At 42.2% G+C, this 22,679-nt stretch overlaps 1 long non-coding RNA gene across 3 annotated transcripts in view; it reads left to right on the top strand.

Moving 5' to 3' along the window:
- LOC133773004 (uncharacterized) overlaps nt 1-22,679 on the top strand; it is a 62,627-nt gene continuing 39,948 nt past the window's right edge. For 2 of the 3 annotated variants that reach the window (XR_009867841.1, XR_009867843.1), the window contains exons 1-2: nt 1-128; nt 7,216-7,323. This is a non-coding gene — a long non-coding RNA (uncharacterized LOC133773004). Of the gene's footprint in view, nt 314-7,215; nt 7,324-22,679 lie in introns of all 3 variants that reach the window. The other variant, XR_009867842.1, reaches the window with a different exon arrangement.

Below are 22,679 nucleotides of genomic sequence, written 5' to 3'. Positions count from 1 at the left end.
GGCCCGGGCGGCAGGTGCCGCTGCCTGAGGGCTCGCGGAAGTGCTCAGTTAGCTTTGCTCTCTGGGACGCTGGCCCGGGGGGCGGGCCTGTCGGCTGGCGTCTGTGAACGCTAGAGATGCAGACGAAGGTTCGTGCGGGCTGGAGACCCTGGGCTTGAGACCTCCTGAGGTCTTCAGACCCAGTGCAGGTGACCGGTGTCGCTGGGATCCGAGCCGTCAGGGCGCAGGCCCTGTCCTGGCTCAGAAAGTCCATTGCGGTCCTAGCCGCAGACTTAAGTGCCACCGCTCCGAAGCAGCCTCGGCCCCAGCCTCGGTACTTTGCATCTTGGCCTCTCACCCCACTCTATCTCCTTGACTTGGGCCTCCTGCAGAGCCGAGCCCCTGTGCTGTTTCCCACGACAGTGTCTCTGCAACCCTAAGATACTCGGTTGGGAAGTGGCAGAAAAAGGTATAGAAACTGTCGAGATGCGAGGCTGCGTGCTAGCTTTTTCCTGACACAAACTCTGGGCAACTCTGCTCAGGGCCTTGGATTCATTCCTGAAATGGAGATAATGCTCCGTGTTGTCAGTAATGCATTCATTACTCGAACCCCAAACGGGCCCTGGCGTGTTGCAAAGCCACTTTGGAGCTTGTGGAGCACCGTGTAAAGGCATTGGAAGTGCTTCTCCCAGTGTCCTGTTACAGGTTCGTCTCCCAGGCTGGCCTATTCCTAGGAGTCTCCGTCCTCACTGTATCACGACCCAGGGATCCTGGAATGGGATGAGAGAGGGAGACCATTTGAACTGTGATCTCTTTGAAGCTTTTGGGGAAACTTGAATGAAGCCTTTACCAGTTCTTGAATACCAATGGGTTAATCAATCCCCAAATCATTTGGTTGGAAAGGGGAATCAGCATTGTGTGAGAGTCCTACTCACCCCTGATGTGTGGCACAGGCCTAGGGAATCAGAGTCAACCTGGGGCAGAGTAAGGAGCTTGTGTGTGAAGCCAGTGTGATGTACACTCCAACGCTGGCTTGCAAGAGTAGTGACAGATCCCCAAGGATTTGTACTGTCTCTGACCTGTGCTAGAACATCTGAACCTACAGAAAAGGTGTTCACCAATGCTGTTTCATGGAGATATCTGGAAAAAAAATTTTCTTTTCACCAAGTCAGCCCAGTCCTGGCTCTGTGCTACTAGTCTCCACCGTCTTCTCTGGACAGTGCTATTTAAGTACCAATTATAATATAGAAAGACTAAGCCAGAAATCAGGAGTGGATAGATGAATGGGTTGAGAGTATTTGTTTCTCTCTTGCTTTAAAAAGATTCATTTATTTATTTGAAAGCAGAGTTGGAGGGGGCAGAGGGAGAAGGAAGGAGAGGGAAAAGGAGGAGGAGACAGAAATCTTCCATTATTTAAAGCATATTTAGCTGGTTCACTCTCCAAATGGTCTCAATGGCTGGGGCTGGGCCAGGCCAAAGCCAGGAGCCTGGAACTCATCTGGGTTTTCCACATGGGTGTCAGGTGCCCAGATACTTAGGCCATCTTCCACTGCTTTCCCAGGCATATTAGAAGGGAGCTGAATTGGAAGTGGAGCACCCAGGAGTCCAACTGGCACACTAGCTGGTATTGTAGTGGTGGCTTAACCTGCTGTGCCACGATGCACACACGACCCGTTGTTTCTCTCTGCTAAACTCTGTGCAGTTTCTCAGCAGCTGTACTGTCTCTGGGTATGTGTGAAGCATCATTAATTCTTTTCAAATATTTGGTTTGATTGAACTCTTGCTAATGAGATAAGCAGCTTTTGTTATCATTAAAGTAGAGATGGTTGCTTTCTATCCTTTGCAGGCATAAGAACTGCTTGGAGCCTTTAGGTAGGTGGTAGCACGGGATGAGAAACTTTATAGGGGACATGGAAGGAAGCCGGATGACGTGAGTCAGAATGGCTATACTTGACCTTTCAGACAACCAGAGAAGGAAAGTGAGCTTCCAGGAAATTTGGGTATTGCACTAAATAATGAGAGTTAGAAGGTTGGTCTGCTTATTAACTTGGGTCAAGTCAAATGTCTTTGTGTAGCGTGAGCTCAGAATTGCTTTAGTGATTCAGAGCAGGTGGAGGTCTACCTCCTGTAGGTGTGTAGTAGGGCAGAGACCACTGTGGTGTTGTAGCTATCAGAAACTGTGTGGCTTTGTCTTTGGAGAGATCAGCCGGCACTGAAACATTTGAGCATGGGCACTTGAAGATGGTGGAGAAACTGGAAGAATCATGATTAACAGAAGGATCCATGTATCCATGAGGCCTGGATTTTTTATAAAGTTTATATATTTTATATTTGTTTATTTCTGTGTGTATTAATTCCTAACTCTGATACTTTAGTGTGTATCAGAAACTTGTACTATGATGATGGATCTTCTTACCTATTGTTCCATCATGTATGTCTATTTATTTACGTTTAACGGTGATAACATACATTGCTATTAATGGCTACTCTCTCATTTTACATTTTTAGTTGTCTCACCTCTTTTATGGCTCTTTTCTGACAACTTCTGATTTAAATGATAAGCCTTAGCTCTATTTCTTTAGTGATTACTCTTCAATGTTTAACATGTTTTCTTAGATTGAAGTCCTAAGATAACAATGTCACTTTAATTCCAATCATACCTGACAAGATCCCAGTTTATATGTTACTCAGAATACTTTTGGCTGTTTTGCCACGCTCACTCATTTCACAGTTCTGGATGCTCACCCAAGAGGCATTAATAACTTTGCATTTTAGGTAATTTCTGGAAATAGCAGCGTATCCATGAATCCAGGCTGGCCTAGTTCAGTCTTGTCTCTCTTTTACAGTAGCCATACTCTCAGGGACTGCTCGTGTGATGGTTCGGACAGTGACAGTGTGGGCAGGCAGTGCTAGGGTTTCTCTAACCAGGCAGCCAGGCAAATAATTTCTGTTCTAGTTGTCATGAGTATGTGTTTTACTGGACCAAAGGAGGATAAGAAATGTTAGAAGAAGGTGTGTTGTGTTGTGATCCCTCCCTCAACATTTTAAGCATTTTCAAACAGAAAAAATAGTTTTGTAGTGACCACCCAATTACCACCTAGATTCTATTATTAACATGTTACTATATTTGCTTTATCACATATCTATCCATTAATTAAACCTGCCAGCTTTTTCAATGCAAAATGATAAACATACAGAATAATTAGAAAAACAGTCCTTGGAACACCTTCAGATCTTCCTCAAGGAGTGAGTAATTAGCAAATTGTTAAATTTGTTTTATTGCCATTCTTTCTTGCTGAATCATTTGGAAATTCCACAATTCATTATGTTTCATGTGTACTTCAACATGTATCTCTTAGGAATGAAGATACTATTCTGTACCACATTATTACCATGTTGAAGAAAATTCACAGTGGTTTTATAGCATCAACCTTCTTATCAGTGTTACATTTCCCTCATTTCTACAATCATTTGAATATTTTAAAAAATTCCAAAGTTTCACACTGTGTGAGTAGTCCCCTGTTGTGAAAAACTTTTTATTTTGAAATATTTACAGATTATAGGAAGTTGCAAGAATAGTAAAGAGAGGTTCCATGTATCATTATTCAGTTTCTTCCAATGATTATGTCTTGCAGAATGACAGTATAAAATCTTAACCAGAACATTGATATTGGCTCAATGTGTATGTATAGTTTTACCAAGTGTGTGAATTCTAACAACCACCAAGTGAAGGTAGAGAACCATTTCATCAACACAGAGGTCTACCGTGTCAACACCTCACCTGTTTGAGTCAACTACAGAAAACTGACCTCTCTTTATGGCCCTTTATCCTGTCTATGACATTGTTGTCTTAACTAATTTCTTCTACATACATCATTGAGAACCACTTTAGACAATGCTATACTTCTTGCTTCAACCATCAAACATAATTTAGACAACTCAAGAGGATAGGGAGAGTTTATTGAACTTAGCCTTGTTTTTGCTTTTCCTATTGTTCTTTCTTCCTTCCGATGTTCCAAGTTCCCTTCTTTTATTATTTCCTTTCCATTTTGAGAATTTAAAAAAGCCGTTCTTGTGGAGAAGGTCTGCATCTGACAACTTCTCTTAGTTTTCTTTTGTCATTTCTCTCATTCCTGAAGAATAACTTCATAGGTACACAGTTCTGGGTTGACACTTGAGCACTTGAAAAATGTTACTGCTTGTTTCTGGCTTTCATAGATTCTGATGAGAAATCTGTTATTTGAATTGTTTTTCCTTTGTACACATATGTGTCGTATCTTCCTTGCTCTTTTTAGGATAATTTTATGATCTTTAATTTTTTAAATTTGAAGAAATTTGATTATAATGGTTCTTGGTGTTGGTATCTTTGAGTTTTCTCTGATTTTTCAATCTGTAGGTTTCTGTCTTTTCCCATATTTTACAAGTCTTTCAGTCCTTATTTCTTCACATACATTTTCAGCTCCCCTCACTACTCTACTTCCAAGATTCCAATGACATAAATATTAGAACTACGTTACAGTCCCACTGGTTTCTGAAAATCTGTTCATATTTATTTAAGTCTCTTTATTATCTGTTGTTCACAATGGGCAATTGTTATTGTCCTGTCTTTCAATTAATTGATTCTTTCCTCTGATTCCTTCATTTTTCTGTTGAAGCCATTACACCCATTGTTTTTGTTCTGAAAATTTCAATTTTAATATTTTTTGTTTCTAGTATTCTGCACACTTCTTTATATATTTTGCTTCTTTGTTGGAATTTTCTAATTTTCATTATCTTCAAGTATTTGTAATTGCTTGTTGAAATGGTCTTATGATTGCTTTAAAATTCTTGTTAGTCAATAATTCCAACATTTGTGTCATCTTGATTTTGGTGCCTGTTGTCTTTTCTCTTTCAAGTTAAGATTTTCCTGGCTTTTGGTATAATGTGGTTTTCAGTCATCTCCTTGAATTTTTGGTATTATGTTTTGAGGCTCTGGATCTTATTTTAGTCTATTTTAACATGTTTTCTCTGACACTGTGCTCATGGGAGAAGAAGGAGGTGCCGTTTCTGCTACCAGGAGTGGCTGAGTGTAAGGCTCTCTAAGTGTTGCCTCTGTGGATGTTTCCAAGGCTGAAAGCAAGAGCTGTGTCTTTACTGCTCCCCGTGTGGCTTCTGCTGGGAGGCAGGTGGCAGGCCTGTGTCTCTGTGGGACTTGGGTCCTCTTATTCTTCTCAAATACCCCCAGGGTGGATCAGGCAGGGCCACTTTGTTACAATCAGACAAGGAAGGAACTCAAAGTTCTCTGCCAAATTTTTCTAACTGCTAGACTGGGGCATCTTGATTTTCTGTCTTCTTACATAAGTGAGTGAATATTGGTGTAAATATATGCTAAGTGATGGATGAATTCCTCCATAAATTCTTACCTTCTGGGGGTACTTCCTTCTCTTTTTGTTGTTCTAAGCTGATCCTGGGCTGTCACTCTAATGTATTATGCTGTTTTCTATTTTACAATGCACAATCATCACTTCATATTTTGACATAAAATGCTCTGGAGTGGTTCTCTTATTGTACAATCTTTGCTCTCAAATGTTAGTATTTAGGGTCCCTGTGGATAAAGAAGAACAATTTTTATTTTTAGATTGGCTGCAACCTTTTGATTTTGACTCAGTAAAATTGAGTCTTTATTATTTTGTTTATGAAAGAAAAAATATAATGGAACTATTGGCTGGGAACATGGTTTTCTTTTATACCTTATTCCCTTGCCTGGTTTTCAGATCATAATTTTTTAAAATATAAGTTTGTCCATAGAATTTTAAGCCTCATTAAATTTTTGGCAATGGAGCTTCAGGGATCTGTTTAAATTTTTCTAAAATACCAAGTTGGTTTCCTTCAGTGTCAAAATGTTTCCTAAAGGGATAGAATTTTTTTTTGTTCTAAACTCATTCCTCATGGATTTCTTAGTGTTGCCTTGGTCAGGAAGTTAAATAATTATTTATGCAAATGCTTCTCTTTGGTTGATATTATTTATTGGTTAAGATATATATCTTTGGTAGAATGCAGTGTGAATGTAGATACTCTGGTTTAAATGGTTTGCTTCCTCTGAAACTGATGCTGGAGTTTAATACCCATTGTGAGATATGCAGAGGGTGGACACTGAATCTGATGCTGCTAATTTAGAGGTGGAGCTTTGGGAAGATTATTAGGATTAGATAAGATCCCAAGTGTAGGTCCCCAGCATTCAACACTGTGGGTTTTTTATTTTATTTTTTAAAAGATTTATTATAATCCATAGATCCAATTCTAGGATTATAATGATATTCCCTCCCCATCTCTCTCTTATCCTCTCTCTCTCTCTCTCTCTCTCTCTCTCCCCTCCCTTCCTTCCTTCCTTCCTTCCTTCCTTCCTTCCTTCCTTCCTTCCTTCCTTCTACATTTTTAATTTGCATTATAATTTCCCCTTAAATTAAAAAAGAAAATTAAAGGGGCCAGCACTGTGGCGCAGCGGGTTAACACCCTGGCCTAAAGCACCGGAATCCCATATGGGCGCCGGTTCAAGTTCTGGCTGCTCCACTTCCCATCCAGCTCTCTGCTATGACCTGGGAAAGCAGCAGAAGATGGCCCAAGTCCTTGGGCCCTGCACCCGCATGGGAGACCTGGAAGAAGCTCCTGGCTCCTGGCTTTGGATTGGCGCAGCTCCGGTCATTGCGGCCATCTGGGGAGTGAGCCAATGGACAGAAGACCTCTCTCTCTCTCCCTCTCTCTGCCTCTCTTCTCTCTGTGTAACTCTGACTTTCAAGTAAATAAATCTTTTAAAAAAAAGAAAATTAAAAATGAAAAAATTTAAAGGAATGAAAAAAGGAAGAAATGCCTATGTATATTAGTACTAATGCAAATAGTTTTGTCAATCTTTGTTTTATACCTTTGTCAAACCGATGGTTAACAACAGTGTGGTTTTTTAAGAGATAATGAGAAACCAGAATTTACACATGTGTGTGCTCCCTGTCTCTCCTCATAAGATGCCTTGCACCACCTAGGAACTTTGACAGCAAGAAGGCCATCACCAGGGGAGGTCCCTCAACCTTGAACTAGAGCTGTGAGCCAACCAACAAAAGCTATTTTCTCTACCACTTACCTGGTCCATGGTACTGTGTTATTAGCAACAGAAAACAGATTAAGACCTTAGGTAACATATACATTGAGAGAAGCAATTCCTGCCTTTTCCAGATGCTTATTACAACATGATGTTTATTTCTGCAGGTCTGAGTGGACTTCATTGATCACCTGGGTAAAAGGAATTTGGAAGCAGTAAGCCTCTATCTCCAAACAAATTTTATTACTGAACATCGCTGGGTCACTTCCAGTTGGGTGAGTGTAATCCCTTAGTATCTCAGGACCTCAATTCTTACCTATCAATTAAAATAAAAATGCCTGTCTTTTCTGATTTCCACAGTTTCTGCTGGAGAAAGTTTAAATGAGTGCCACAAGTGTGGCTAATACTACTATAGGCTATCTACCTCTTTTTATTTGGTCTTAAAAACTATTTGGGAATGTTACCAGCATTTTGGCTACTTTGATCTCAAAAAGTCTTAGACAAACAATTAAGAAAAATGGAGTAGGTATAAATTTTTGTTTTCAGTTTTGTTTGCAGAATTGACTATATCCATTTTTGCAATTAGAACCAAAATTATTTTTCCTTCCTGAATACTTGATTCTGTAGTTGTCCTGGAAATAGTTACGTCACTTGTGCAGATTCAGATGAAGAAAGTCTTGCACATGGCTTAGGATACTGTGTGGCAGACATACATGGATTAAAATAGCTGTAATTTGTAAATGAGTCTCATGTTTAGGAAATATGCAGAAGCATGCGGCTATTCTGACATGTCCCAGAAGCACAATAAAAGAAGCCAATTGCTTTCAAAGTAAGAGCTATCACAAAAGCAAAAAAAAAAAAAAAACCACTTTGAAATAATGAACATAAAGGTTTGAGCTGTAAATATTTATTTCTAGAGAAACAAATGAAATCAGACACATTCCAGATTTCTGAGGAAGTGGGCTGCCTGGCAGTTAGGTCACACCAACCATATTGTTATGTTAAAATGAGCGTTTTTCCTTAAGACCACCTGTAAGAGACAGGGACTCTCTCCATCTCTAGATGGACTCTTACATGACAGGAAACCATCAAAGATTTCCCACCAATTTTATCTTCTATTTATAATCTTGAGGTTTGAAATTAGTGCACCAGAACAAGGTATGACCTAGACTTTAGTTGTGGGTATTAAGATCAGCTCACAAGGGCCAGTGCTGTGGTGTAGCCAGTAAAACCGCTGCCTGCAGTGTTGGCATCCCATATGGGCGCCAGTTTAGGTCCCGGATGCTCCGCTGCTGAGCCGGCTCTCTGCTATGGCCTAGGAAAGCAGTAGAGGACAGTCCAAGTCCTTGGGCCCCTGCACCTCCACGGGGAACCCAGAAGAAGCTCCTGGCTCCTGGCTTCAGGTCGGCTCAGCTCCTGCCATTGGAGCCATCTGGGGAGTGAACCAGCAGATGGAAGATTCTCTCTCTCTCTCTCTGTCTCTCTCTCTCTGTCTCTCTCTCTCTCTGGCTCTGCCTTTCAAACAAATAAATAAATCTTTTTTAAAAAAATGATCATCTCACAATTGGATGCTAAACATAACTTTGAACTGACAGAGAATACGTGTAAAACAATGTCTAGAGCTTTGTTTATGTGGCTAAGATAAATTTCCATACAGGTATGGGCCAGGAAAGCATGGAATGTGAATATCAGTCACAATCTGTTGGCTACAAAGAAGGCATCTCCAGAGCTGTTGGTGTAACTGTTGGGAAGCTGGTGAAAACCACTCTGTCCTTTCCAGCTTGTTGGTTTCATTGTTTCCCACAATAGGTGGATAATCCTTGACTGGCCAACTGATACCAGGTCCTCTGAGATGCTTAGAGCTCCCTTCCGTCCTGCACCCCAACATACAGCGAGAGAAATGGGTGCACAGCCAGCTTTGTGCAGCACTGGGCTGGTGAGGCACACTCAGCTCTGGACTAGGAAGCATGCCCTGGCTCATGAATAGAAAATGTCTTACTGAATGTATTTCTTGTGGCATGGTGATTTCAGAGACACCTTTGGAAGTTTCTCTCCTCTTCTTCCTCCTCCTTTTTTTTTTTTTTTTTTAAGATTTACTTATTTATTTGAAAGACTGAGCTGGAGAGAGAGAGAGAGAGAGAGAGAGATCTTCTATCTCCTGTTTTACTACTCAAATAGCTGCAATAGCAGGGGCTGAGCTAGGCCAAAGCCAGAATCCAGGAACTTCATCCTGGTCTGCCACATGCAGAGGCCCAAGCACTTGGGCCATCTTCTGCTGCTTTGCTAAGCACTGACTCAGAAGTGGAGTAGCCAGGACTTGAGCTAGTGCCCATATGGGGTGCAGGTATTGCAGGTAGCTGTTTGACCAGCCACACCACAATGCTGGCCTCATCTCTCTCCTTCTTTTTTTAAGATTTATTTATTTATAATTTGTAAGGCAGAGCTACAGAGAGGGAGAGGGAGAGGGAGAGGGAGAGAGAGAGAGAAAGAGAGAGAGAGAGAGAGAGAGAGAGAGAGAGAGATCGGTCTTCCATCTGCTGGTCTACTCCCCAGTTGGCTGCAAAGGCTGGAGCTGTGTTGACCCAAAGCCAGGAACCAGGAGCTTCCTCTGGATCTCCCACACGGGTGTAGGGTCCCAAGGACTTGGGCTATCTTCTGCTGCTTTCCTAAACCATAACAGGGAGCTGTATGGGAAGTGGAGCAGCTAGGACTCGAACTGTCACCCATATGGGATGCTGGCACTGCAGGTGGTAGCTTTACCCTCTATGCCACGGCGCCGGCCCCCTTTCTCCTTCTAAAACCATCAAACCAACCAACGAACCAACCAACCAACCCTCATCTGCTTCCCTTGCCTTTCCCCTGGAGCCTAGAGTCCATCTCTTTCTCATGAAAACCCATTCTTCCTCCATGAGATATGATGTTCAGTATGCAGACATACGAGGAGAGCATAGTCTGTGTAGCTACCATTTATTGAGTCCTTGCCATATTTAAGATGTGCTGAGAGATTTACAACTCTGAGTATTATTATTCCTAGTTTTTAGATGAGGAAACTGAGGCTCAGAGGTGTACATTTGCACGGATGACAAAGTAAATCATAGAGACATCCTTTAGATTCTTTACAGTCCTCAACCCATGCACTCACAGGACCCCAGACTTCCTCTGTGTCACTGAGATTCACGGAAGGGTGAGCCTGTCTGAGCTTCAGCCCCCTGCTGTGAGGGAAGTGAGCAGCTAAGAGAGAATGGGCAAGAGAAAGCCTTAGGCATCACCAGGTGTATGGAGTGCTGGCCCAGGAAGGATGATGGCTCAGGTCCCAGACTTGCCTTCAAGCACCAGCTGGAGCCCATTCTCCTGTCCCTGGGGTGCCCTGCCAGCGTGTCTTGTGCAGGACAGAGCCTGTTCTGAGAGCAAGAGTGGGAGTGTGTGTGTGGGGATTTGGGGGACCCCTGTCTGCCCAGGGCTCTTACATTTCCATCAGAAGGGGGTGAGGTTCGTCTGACAGGGCAGGGTAATTTGCAGGATTTTCGCTGTCTCTGTCACTTCACTAGCTGCGACCTGAGCTTGTGAGCAGGAGAGTGTTGGAAAATCGCAGCTGAGAATGTCAAGGGCTGATAATGGAATGTGGAGCAAAGCCTCAGGGGTCTCTGGTTGCTGTCCTGTTAGTACCTGGCTGAGACTTGTCACTGCCTCTCAGAGTTTCACCTTTCAGTTAAGTCCTCTGTGCCAATGACTGTTGCTAAAACACTCAGTGAGTGTTGCTAAAATATGATTGGAAAAGGGAGGAAAGTAAATTAGGCACCTACAGTAGAATCTCCCAAGATACAGCCTCAAGCTCCTTTACCTTCAGTCTGGTCCAGGATCCTTTCCCTGGCATTCACTCTTTACGCTCCTCGCTCTGCATTGCTTGTAGACCACAGGTTCCTTTAGGACATGAGGCGATTCTGCTTTGCTCAGCATTCGCAGCGTCCTTGGTGGCACCTGAGCCTGGGCGGGGGGTGTTCTGAGCTAAGTTGGGATGTGGAGAAGGAACGTCTTGCTCGAGTTACAGAAATGTGGAAACTTCCTGGGAAATGGGGAATGTCTGGTTAATTGTGTTCTTGGAGGAAGTCTACTTCTGCACATTTGGACTGAGGATGTGTTTGTTAACCTGGAGCAGAAGGATCTGTGTGCCGCTCTGGCCAGGGTGATCAGGGTTACCTAGAAGATACAAGAGCTGTGTTTTGGGACAAAGCATGTATTGCTTTTTTTTTTTTAAGATTTATTTATTTATTTGAAAGTCAGAGTTACACAAAGAGAGGACAGGCAGAGAGAGAGAGAGAGAGGTCTTCCATCCAATGGTTTACTACCCAAATTGGCTGCAATGGCTGGAGCTCTGCCAATCCAAAGCCAGGAGCCAGGAGCTTCTTTTGGGTCTCCCATGCAGGTGCAGGGGCCCAAGCACTTGGGTCATCCTCTACTGCTTTCCCAGGCCACAGCAGAGAGCTGGATCAGAAGTGCAGCAGCTGGGATGCAAACCGGCGCCCATATGGGATGCCAGCACTTCAGGCCAGGGTATTAACCCACTGTGCCACAGCGCCAGCCCCATGTGTTTGCTTTTTAAAAAGAATTATATCTGCCAGCATAAAACCTGTCCCTTTTATTTCCATTTTACATTGTATTTAAAATAGAACATTTAATTTTCGCTCCCACATGCAAAGGAGAACATGAATCAAAAATAAAACCAGGGACCAGTATTGTGGCATCGTGGGTAAAGCTGCTGCCCGTGATGCAAGCATCCCATATGGGGACTGTTTCGAGTCCCTGCTGCTCCTCTTCTGATCCAGCTCCTAGCTAAGGTGCCTGGGAAAAGCAGAGAAGGTGACTCAAATGTTCGGGGCCCTACACCTATGCGAGAGACCGAAATTGAGCTCCTGGCTGCTGGCTTCAGCCTGGCCCAGTACTGGCTCCATTGTGGCCATTTAGGGAGTGAACCGGTGAATGGAAGATCTGTGTTTCTTTGTCCCTCTATTTATAGTTCTGACTTTCCAATAAACAAATCTTTAAACAAAGCAAAAACAGAAAAAGAAATGCTTGTGTATGTCAGTATTGCTGCAAACATAGTTTTGTCAAACTAATGGTTAAGAATGATTTACTACTGTAGTTTTAATGGCCTATGATTACTTTAAAATTTACTGTGTATGAGTGAAGTGGACATCTTCTCATTTGAGTATTGTCACTGAACTATGGTGTTTTTACTTTTACTTGTCAAGTACTTTATTTAGTAGAGCATTAAACCTTTGGCTATAATTAAAATTAAAAATATGCCATCTTAAACATGAAGGAAGGAAGAAAGAAAAAGAAAATAAAAAGAAAGCAGACAGAGGGAGGGAGAGAGAGTGGGAATGAAGGGGAGGAAGAAGTGAATATCATTATATTCTTAGAATTGTATCTATGAACTACATTCAGTCTGTTCTATTTGTGTTAATATCACATGAACATGAAAAAATAAAACATTAAAACTATTTAAAAGGAAACTCCTGACAGTTTAGGAGGCAGATAAAGCCATGCTGCCCACTTAATGAGCATGAAGCTGTGACTGCGATTTCACTTGAGGACCTGGTAGCCAGGGGGAAAGGCAAGGGAAGGACGTCCTGTGACTCATCCCAGTGGGCCAGGGCCTTTTTCTTGTTTCCTGTAGCAAGTAGCACCTTCAGGCCTTCGGGCTTCACCCCTGTGGATTTCCCCTTCAAGTTGCCTTGCTTTCTGTCTTCATCCTGGGGCTGCAGAAATGGGGTCACCATCATAAAACCCAATTCCTTGGGACCCGTGTGCCGAGGGCTAGGCGTTGGAAGACAAGCTTCTGCCCAAGACCCTCGGTGGGATTCAGCCTCTCCGTAAGCTGGTCAGAGTTCCCCGGAGGGAGCGCCACTCTGTCCTCACGGGCGTCTTCTCAGTAATCCTCCTGTCACAGCCACCTCCAGCGGCTGCTCACCCTGTCAGAGGGGATGTGATGGGCAGCCTGTCCAACAGATTGCGAGTGCATTAGCAGGATTAGCAGCGAGGCTAATGTTGTAGCCGATCCAAAGCTTGTTCACAGCAGCTGAGACTGGGCTGCCTGGCTGCCACACTGGGCGGGCAACAGGCTGCAGAATTCATGTCACATCTGGATGGGCCCTGGAGCGGTCAGAGGCACAACCATCCCATTGTGTTTGACTTATTTTTGTGTATTTTTGTTTTGTAACAGAGTTTAATGTTTAAATAATATTAGTAAAAAGATGCCATCTAAGGGTTCTTTCTATCTTGCTGATAAACTAGCTGAAATAGGTTAGCAGCCCTTCAAAACCAGAGGCTTTGTTCTTGGCAGTTGTTTAAGTATTCTTGATTTTATTTCTATTTGTTTAAGTAATATGCCCGCATTTTGGAAAAACTGAATCAGAAAAGTATAAGGAAAAAATTTAGAATAGGCAATCCTTTCACCAATTATTACTGCTGATGCTATTTGGATGTAATGCCATACAGTCTTTCTTCTATGCATTTATATTAAACAAAATGGTGATCATATAATATATTTGCGTTTGTTTCCTTTTTTTGAAAGAATTATTTATTCAAAAGAGTTACAGAGAAGGAGAGATAGAGGCAGAGAAAGAAAGAGAGAGATCTTCAATCCACTGGTTTACTCCCGAAAGGGCTGCAATGGTCAGGGCTGGGCCAGGCTGAAGCAGGAGCCAGAAGCTTCATCCAGGTCTCCTACATAGGAGCAGGGGTGCAAGGACTTGGGCTGTCTTCTGCTTTCCCAGGCACATTAGCAGGGATCTAAATCAGAAGTGGAGCAGCCAGGACTCAAACTGATGCCCATATGGGATGCCAGAGCTGCAGGTGGTGGCTTTACACGCCACACCATAGTACCAGCCCCTGCATTTGTTTGCTTTTAGAAAAACTTTAAAAAAATTTATTTAAGGTATGTAAGTTTCATATATTTCATATAGACATACAGATTTAGGGACATAGTGATACTTTCCACCTTACCCTCCCACATGCCCATGCTCTAACCCTTCTTCCTCCTCCCTTTCCTATTCTCATTCTTAATTTTTACAATGATCTACTTTCAGTTTACTTTTATAGTCATAAGGTTCATGCTACACTAAGAGTTCAACAAATAGTATGAAGAAAAACACACTATTCCTCAACAGTAGAGACAAGGGCTCTAAACGATCATTGAATATCAGACTACCAATTTCTCTCCAATGTATAATGTTTCAGGTACTCTATTAGTAACTGCAGATCAGGGAAAACATATGATACCTGTCTTTTTGGGACTGGCTTATTTTACTAAGTGTAATGGTTTCCAGTTGCATCCATTTTGTTGCAAAAGAAAGCATTTCATTTTTTTTTATAGCTGAGTAGTACTCTATAGTGTATATATACACCATAATTTCTTTATCCTGTCAACAGTTGATAGACATCTGGATTGATTCCATATCTTAGCTATTGTGAATCAAGCTTCAGTGATCATGGGGGTACAGATAACTCTTTCATATGCTGATTTTTTTTTTTTTAGTTTGGATAAATTCCCAGGAGTGGGATTACTGGGTCATATGGTAGATCTATATTCAGGTTTCTGTGATATCTCCGTACTGTACGTACTGTGTTCCATAGTGGCTGTACCTGTTTACATTCCCAGCAATAGTGGATTAGGGTGCTTTCTTCCCCACATCCTTGCCAGAATTTATTGTTGATTTCTGTATGAGCCAGTTCTTACTGGGGTGAGTTGAAACCTCATTGTGATTTTGATTTGCATTTCCCTGATGGCTAGTGATCCTGAGCATTTTTTCCTGTGTCTGTTAGCCATTTGAATTTCCTCTCTTGAAAAATATCTGTTCAAATCTTTTGCCCATTTCTTAACTTGTTTGTTTGTTTTGTTGTTATTGAATTTCTTGAGCTTTTTATAGATTCTGGATGTTAACCCTTTGTCAGTTGCATAGTTAGCAAATATTTTCTTCCATTCTGTCTGTTGCCTCTTGTTGGCTTTTATCTTTGAATTATGCCTCTGGGCTTAGTGGAATGTCTGCTCTTTCAGTGAATAACCAGAGGTGTGTTCTGCATATGACCAGGGAGCTCTGGTCAGTGCTGCAGAGTTGGGTGAGTATCCAGAGTGAAACCCAAGTTGTGCAGAAGAGAGGTGATATGGTCACCACTATTGGAGTAAGTACACCCTCACTTCCTCTCTTCCATGGTGATCAATGCCTTGGTAGTAGCTCTCAGTGGGTACATCACTCATCCATACTGCTGCCTGAACTGCACAAAAGATCTGTGCAGTCCTCAGATCCATTGCGTGGATCCCATTGCAATGACACACCCCAGGCAATCAGGGAGCTCTGAGCATGTGAAGCCACACATAGTGATTGCCCAGAGAACCAACTCACCAACTCACCCCACACCCTCTCATGCAGTCACGGATCTTCCATAGATGCCATACTCAGGGCTTACGTAGTCACTTGGTGCTGAGAATCCACTCTGTCTCCCTAGCCTGTCCTGCCCACAGAGAGGCTGAGGTGTTCCCAGAGCCAGCTGCCTGTAGATGCTCTGCCTAGGTGGTTTGGGCCCCGAAGCCGTGGAGCCTGTGGTATGTTGAGAGGCTATGGGTACCTCACAGTCATATGTAGGTGGCCAGCCCCCTGTCAGTCCTCCCAGCCAGACTCAAAGTCAATGGGTAGTGAGGATTTTTCCCGCTGGTAAAATCCCTGGATCACATGCATGCGCACTACCCGCTGGGTACAGCCCTACTTATTTCACAACCATTCTGGGCACATGCGAGAGTTTCTGCAGCTGTTATTAATGACAGAATGTCTCCTTCTCCCTGCCCATTTTCAGGTTGTTGCATTTGCCTCTGCTGACAAAATGGTGACTGTCTCAGCCAGTTGCTGGGTGTGTGCACAAGACCTGCAGCAGCTGCTACCTGCTTATATCCAAAATGGCACCCGTCCTCTCAGCTGGCTTCCAGGCACTGTTGTAGTGGGGAAGGGGAGAAAGGAACATACCCTTTTTTTTTCCTCTGGGTGAGCAGGCACACAGTTCCCCTCAGGGCTCTGGGCCAGACTCAAGACACAGTTGTCTACTAGGCTCTCCCTCTGGCTATATCACACAGTGGCATGGGCTGCTGCAGTTTGATCCCACCTTGCTCTCTGAAGCTAGTGCTTTCTCCAGCTTGGGGCTGCTGGGGCATTGATTGTGTCTGGCCATTGCTGCGCACCTTCCACACAGATCCACGGCATCTCTCTTCCTTCTGCAGAATCTCCACTCCCTACAACTCTCCCCTGAGAATGCACTTTCCCCACTTTATTATTTTTATTATTTTCGCTTAGCCTAGAACAGACTGCCCTGTTGCTATTCTGCCATCTTGGAATCTTCTTCTTGAAAAACTGTTATAGCATAAATATTTGCCAATTTTCTTTCACTTTTAGTGAAGCTAGAGTATTCAATCACTATAAAATATTTTATGTGAATATATTGGCACTAATTTTTTTTGATACATAACAAGTTCCCACAAACCTATCAACTTAAAATCACACCCACTTATTAGTTCTCATTTCTGTAGGTCAGCAGTCTGGCCTGGCATGACTGGGTTTTGTGGCTCAGAATCTGCTCTGGGCTGCAATGTACTCTCTGCTCAAGGCCAATATCAATTTGTCAGCTGAATTAACTTCTTGTCTGGAGGTTCTGGGCAAAATTTGCATCTGAGCTCATTCATTCCTTGAGGGTGTACAACTGAGGTCCTCTTTTTCTGGAAGGTTGTTAGCTAGGACTTCACTTAGCAGCTTGAGGCTGCTTGCCTTCCTTGACAGTTGGCCTGTCTGTCTTTGGGTCAGCCATGGTGTGTTGAGTGCATACTGTTTTTTGAATATTTGGCTTTTTCTGTGATATGCTGGAAAGAGCATTCCTCTTTAAAGTGCTTTTATGATTGGGTCGGGCTCACTGAACAATCACAGTATATTAAGATTGACTGATTTAGATAATATAACCTAATGAGGGGGAATGAAACTCATCACATCGATAATCCCCAGGATTATGCTGACCATGTATACTGGAGACAGGAAATTTTGGGATCTATATTACATTTTTTGTCTGCCATAAGTATTATAATTTTAAAAACATTTTTTATGTTTTTAAACATTGTATTTGCTTATAGTTTTTAGTAGAGTTATAAGTAATGGTTTTGGATGACTGTATAATTTGTGTTAATTTGCTAGATGGGAATGATATTTCATAGTTTGTGTTTTATTTCTAACAAACTTCAATGTTATTGTTCTCTTTAAAGTTTTATTTATTCATTGTTCTTTATTTGAAAGGTGGAGTCACAGAGAGATAGAAAGAGAGAAAGAAGGGGAGAGAGAGAGAGAGGAGAGGATCATTCATCCACTGGTTCACCCCACAAATGTCTGCAACAGCTGGGTCTGCATCAGCTTGAGTCTAGGAACCAGAAACTCCTTTTGAGTATCCTATGGGGATAGCAGTGGCTCAAGCACTTGAGCCATCATCTGCTGCCTGCTAATGCATTAGCAGGAAGTTGGATTGCAAGCAGAGGCAGGACTCAATCCAAGGCACTATGATATGGGATGCTGGTGTCCCAAGAAGTGGGTTCAACCACTATACTACCTTGGTGATCGGTGTGAATTTTGGGAATGAATGTTTGTGGTACGTTGTGGAAAGATGTTTCCTGTCCAAGTCTGTTTTTGGCAGTGGCAGAAATTGGGTTTGGTGACAGTATGTGGACAGGGGAGAGTTTTCCCAGGTAAGGCTCATGAGAAAGTTATTCCCCTTTCAATAGCTGACCCATTTTCTGCACATCCTCTGCCTTTAAACCCACTTTCCAGATTCTGGCCTCATTCTGTGTGCTTACAGCTCTACCTGAGTCTAGAAATTCAGGGAAGAATGAGACACAACCTCTACCCTTAAGAAGTCAACAATTAGGCAGCCAAGAAAGTCTTAGGCACATATACACACCTCTTAATACACTTGTGCATGCATGCACACATACATATAAGAATGCACATGAGGAGTCTTCAGTAAGCTGTTGGAAAATTCATGTTATTAAGAACTATGCATGGATTCCACAAATTTTACACTATAGCAAACATGTTTTAAGTCCATTTTCCATGAGCTTTTCAAAGTACCCCATATAAACATGAGTGTGTGTGTGTGCGTGTGTGTGTTTTACGGGGTGGAATTCTAAGTCGGAGAAAACAATGTGGGAAACCTAAAGTTGTCTGTGTGAATATGATGACTGTTTTGGAAGTCAAATTGAAATCCGTGGTTCCACAAGAATGCAAGTCCAATAGAAAGTCAAGGGGATGATGCTTAAGCCTGGGGTTGTCTCTGTATTGAAGCTGCCTCCTTAAGACATGCTTCTTGTCCTCAAACAGTTGATAATCCAGGTAGAAATATAGTCATGTGCCTATCCCTGCACAAAAGATAGTGCAGCTCTATGTGTCATAGAAGTGAGAGGAGGACACAGTGAAACTGATAGTTGCCAAGAGCTGTGGGAGACAAGAAGCGGAGGGAGAGGGCTTCATGTCAGGGAACAGGGACTGGATCATGGAGAAGTGGAATGCTGGGTCTGGAAGGTTGCTGTATAAACTCCTGGCTGCAATCTTATCCAAGCAGGGAGATCAAAGTGCCTGTGCAGATTTAAGATGATGAGACACATCCTTGGGGAGCCAGGTGTTTCTGTGGCCAAGGACTGTGCAACTTGTCTGGCTGACTCTCAGCTACATGGCTGAGCATAGACATGAGGGACTGATTAGAAAACTGTGATGCTTGGGAAAAAATGTAGACATCAGAGACATGAAGAAGAAAACATCCCAGTATTTGTGAATGGAATATGCCTGTCACTGTGGTTTACATGTGTGGGAGACCTTGTGAACCACTTGTAGAAGTGCCTGAGGATCTCTTACCCTGCATGTACTGATGGCTATTTCATTTTCCCTTATGAGATAGGATCTTACTCCCACTGTTGGTTGTCCAGAGGGGAGTGAGAAGGCCTCCGAACTGAGAGCTCCACCAGATGGTCAGGAGGAATCCTTATGTGTGTTTGTGGGTAGAGATATGGGTACACAGCCCAGGGATCAAGTGCCCACTCTGGAGGCTTAGGAGTTGTCAATGTTTGGCAAGTTACTTAATCTCTTAGATGCTGAACCTTAGATTCTTCATCTATAAATGGAAATACAAATGCCCATCTTGTAGTGTTCTTGAGAGTGCTAAATATAGGAACAAAGATTAGTACAATGCTTGAAACAGTGTTCAACACATCTCACCTGTTGTTATTATTGCTGTTTTTTGGCACATGATGGTACAATATGAGTGCATTCTGGGTATAGTTAGGACATACTTAAAATTGTTTCCCTGGGGAGAGGCACACAAACACACACATTGCTGTCCATAGTGCTGAACTGTCATTGCATAGGCTTGGCTGTCACTCTTAATCCCAGGCAACTGTTGATGGCTGCTCAGTCTCTCCCAGGAATTCTGAGCCAGGAATGCAGAAAGGTACAGAATCAAATGAATAATTGCTTTTGGATAAGTTTCCTAGAAATTTATAGAGGGTAAAACAGGCATTTTAGCCTCATTTATATATTTGTGGTACTAATGAATAAATTCAGATGGATTGAAATAGCCAATGAAGGAAAAATGTGCTGCAGGGTAGGGGTGCAGGGTTCAAGTGAAGAGTGGGTGCGGTTAGTTATTGAAATCCTAGAGAAGACTGTTTCCATGAGGTCTCATTATCAGTTAAGTAAAATAACTTTAAAATTTGGTTCAGTAACACTATTTGTAGTGTTCATAGTTACAAAATAAACAAGCTAATAGTTTTCAATTTATGAGATCAATTTTATGTAATATTGAACATTCAAACACACTTTTGACTATAGTTGGTTTTTTTTTTTAAGAGTTTGGAAGCTTTGAAGCGTTGGCATCTTCCCTGCTTTTCTTTCCTTGAGCACTCTGGTGACAAGTCTGGGTAGATTATTTTCTCTGTTCCCCCTTTCTTTTTTCCTCTTTTTTCAACCCTGTTTCCTAATATCTTTTCATTATTCTCATCGTCTATCCATCTGCCCTTTCCCCAACCAATTCATCAATTATCAAGCATGTAATTATTGAGCACCTATTGCATATTCTATATCCTTGTGTTTTGTTGTGTGTTTGTACCAAGAGAATATCTTGTTTAATTTACCTTTTGTCAACATAAACTCTGTCCTTTGTCCCAGCCCCTCTGGAACCCGCTGATCCTATTCATTCCTTTATTCAACAACATTTACAGAGCACTTATTGTAGGCCACGCACTGTTCTAGGTACTAGGGATTCAGTAATTGTTACTATTATTTTTTAGAAAGCTTTTATTTAATAAATACAAATTTCAATGGCACAGCTTTAGGAATATAGCAGTTCTTCTCCCCATACACGCCCTCCCACTCCAACTCACATCCCACCTCCCACTCCCTCTCCCATCCCATTCTTCATTAAGATTCATTTTTGATTATATACAGAAGACCAACTCTATACTAAGTAAAGATTTCAACAGTTTGTTCCCACACAGACACGTAACTATAAAGTACTGTTTGAAGACAAGTTTTACCATTAATTCCATCCACCAGTTCATTCTCCAAATGCCTGCAATGTTCATGGCTAGACCAAGTGAAGCTAGTAGCCTGGAACTCTATCTTGGTTTCTCATGTGGGTGGCAGGAAGCCAAGCAGTTGGACCAAGACATTATCAGGAATCTGCATTGGAAGTGCAAAATAGCTCTAACTTGAGCAAGGCATTCCAATATGGAATGCAGGTGTTGCCAGTGGCAGCTTAACCCTCTGTGCCACAACATCTACTCCAACAAATACTATTATCTAGTGTCTGGTTTACCAAAATAGGCTCATAATTGGCTCCCTGTTTCTGCCATAGATACCCTACAGTTTATTGTTACTGAAACCAGACATCTCTTTAAACCTAAATTGTATTGTGTCATTCCTCTGCCATTCTCCCAATGGTTTTCCAACCTCCTTAGCTGGGGAGCAGTGCTGGAGGCTTCTATATTGAAGGGACAACCTATAGAATTTTGGACGGATTAAAAGGTAGAAGAGAAAATTAGGAATCAGTAATATCTCAAAGAATTTTGTCATCAGCAACAAAAAAGAATTATTGAGTTGGAAGAGACTGAGAAGAACATATGTGGAAATGAAAATTCCAAATTTGATTTTGGACATAGTAGGTTTGAGATACCTGTTTAGTGTTTTAATGGAGATACTAAGCATGTAGCTGGATATGTAAGTTGAGTTCAGGCTGGAGTCATTTGCATGCAAAAGATATTTGAATCCAGGATTTGTTGTGAGCTCCCTAACATAGAGGAAAGTAAAGCTCAAAGGGTGGGCTTTGGAGCACTCATCATTTAGAAGTGGGTAAAATGAGGATAGACTCATAAAGGAACAGGAATAAGAAAAGGTGAAGAATTTGGAAATGAACAAGTGAGTATCAAAGGAAAAATATATTTCAGTAAGAAGAGAGGAAAGATGGCAGAAAAAGGACTTAGGGAAATCACAGGATGTTTTGATCAGAACTGACTCAGTGAAATTGTGGAGTCAAAAACCCTGAATAAAAATTGTGTTACAATGAGAGTAAAAAAAATCAAGAAGGGAGCAATGGGTAAAAGGTAATGACAACTCTTTCATTGTATCTTGAAATGTGTTAAGGAACCTAATGATTTGCCAAGGACTAGGCAACAATAAACCATGATTTTTTTAAAATTATTTATTTGACAGATAGAGAGAGACAGAGAGAAAGGTTTTCCTTCTGTTGGTTCACCCCATAAATGGCCTCCACGACCAGAGCTACAGCGATCCCAAGCCAGGAGCCAGGTGCTTCCTCCTGGTCTCGCCTTTCAAATAAATATCATTTTTTTGACAGGCAGAGTTAGTGAGAGAGAGACAGAGAGAAAGGTCTTCCTTCTGTTGGTTCACCCCTCAAATGGCTGCCACGGCTGGTATGCTGCGCCGATCCGAAGCCAGGAGCCAGGTGCTTCTCCTGGTCTCCCATGCGGGTGCAAGGCCCAAGCACTTGGGCCATCCTCCACTGCCTTCCCAGGCCACAGCAGAGAGCTGGACTGGAAGAGGAGCAACTGGGACTAGAACCGGTGCCCATATGGGATGCCGGTGCCACAGGTGGAGGATTAACCAAGTGAGACACAGTGCTGGCCCCTAAACCATGAATTTTTAATGCCAATGTTGTTCTACAATGGAAATATCTTCCAAATATTGTATTGGCCTAAAGAGAGCTAGGCATCAAGATGTAAATTTCTTTCATATCTTGAAAAAAGATGTTGAGTCAGCAAAAGGCTGCTTCACTCCCAGCTTCTCTAAAAGTAGTTGAGGGCTTTTCATCCAGGCTCCTTAAAACAAAAGTATCAATAGCAGCAACAATGATAACAATAACTAGTAATAATAATGAATTCTCATTTTATGCCAATACGTTGTACTAAGTAGGTTTCATGGATTTTCTTATTGAATAGTCACAACTCAGTGAGATCATTGTTTCTGTAATCTCTATCTTAAATACTCAGTAGCCTATAGACAGAACTGTGGTCCTGTGAAATAGTTGATGACCCTGATTTTTA

The sequence above is a fragment of the Lepus europaeus genome, chromosome 13 (genome assembly GCF_033115175.1).
Source record: "Lepus europaeus isolate LE1 chromosome 13, mLepTim1.pri, whole genome shotgun sequence".
NCBI classification, from domain to species: Eukaryota; Metazoa; Chordata; class Mammalia; order Lagomorpha; family Leporidae; genus Lepus; species Lepus europaeus.
This window is presented reverse-complemented; position numbering and strand designations above follow the sequence as displayed.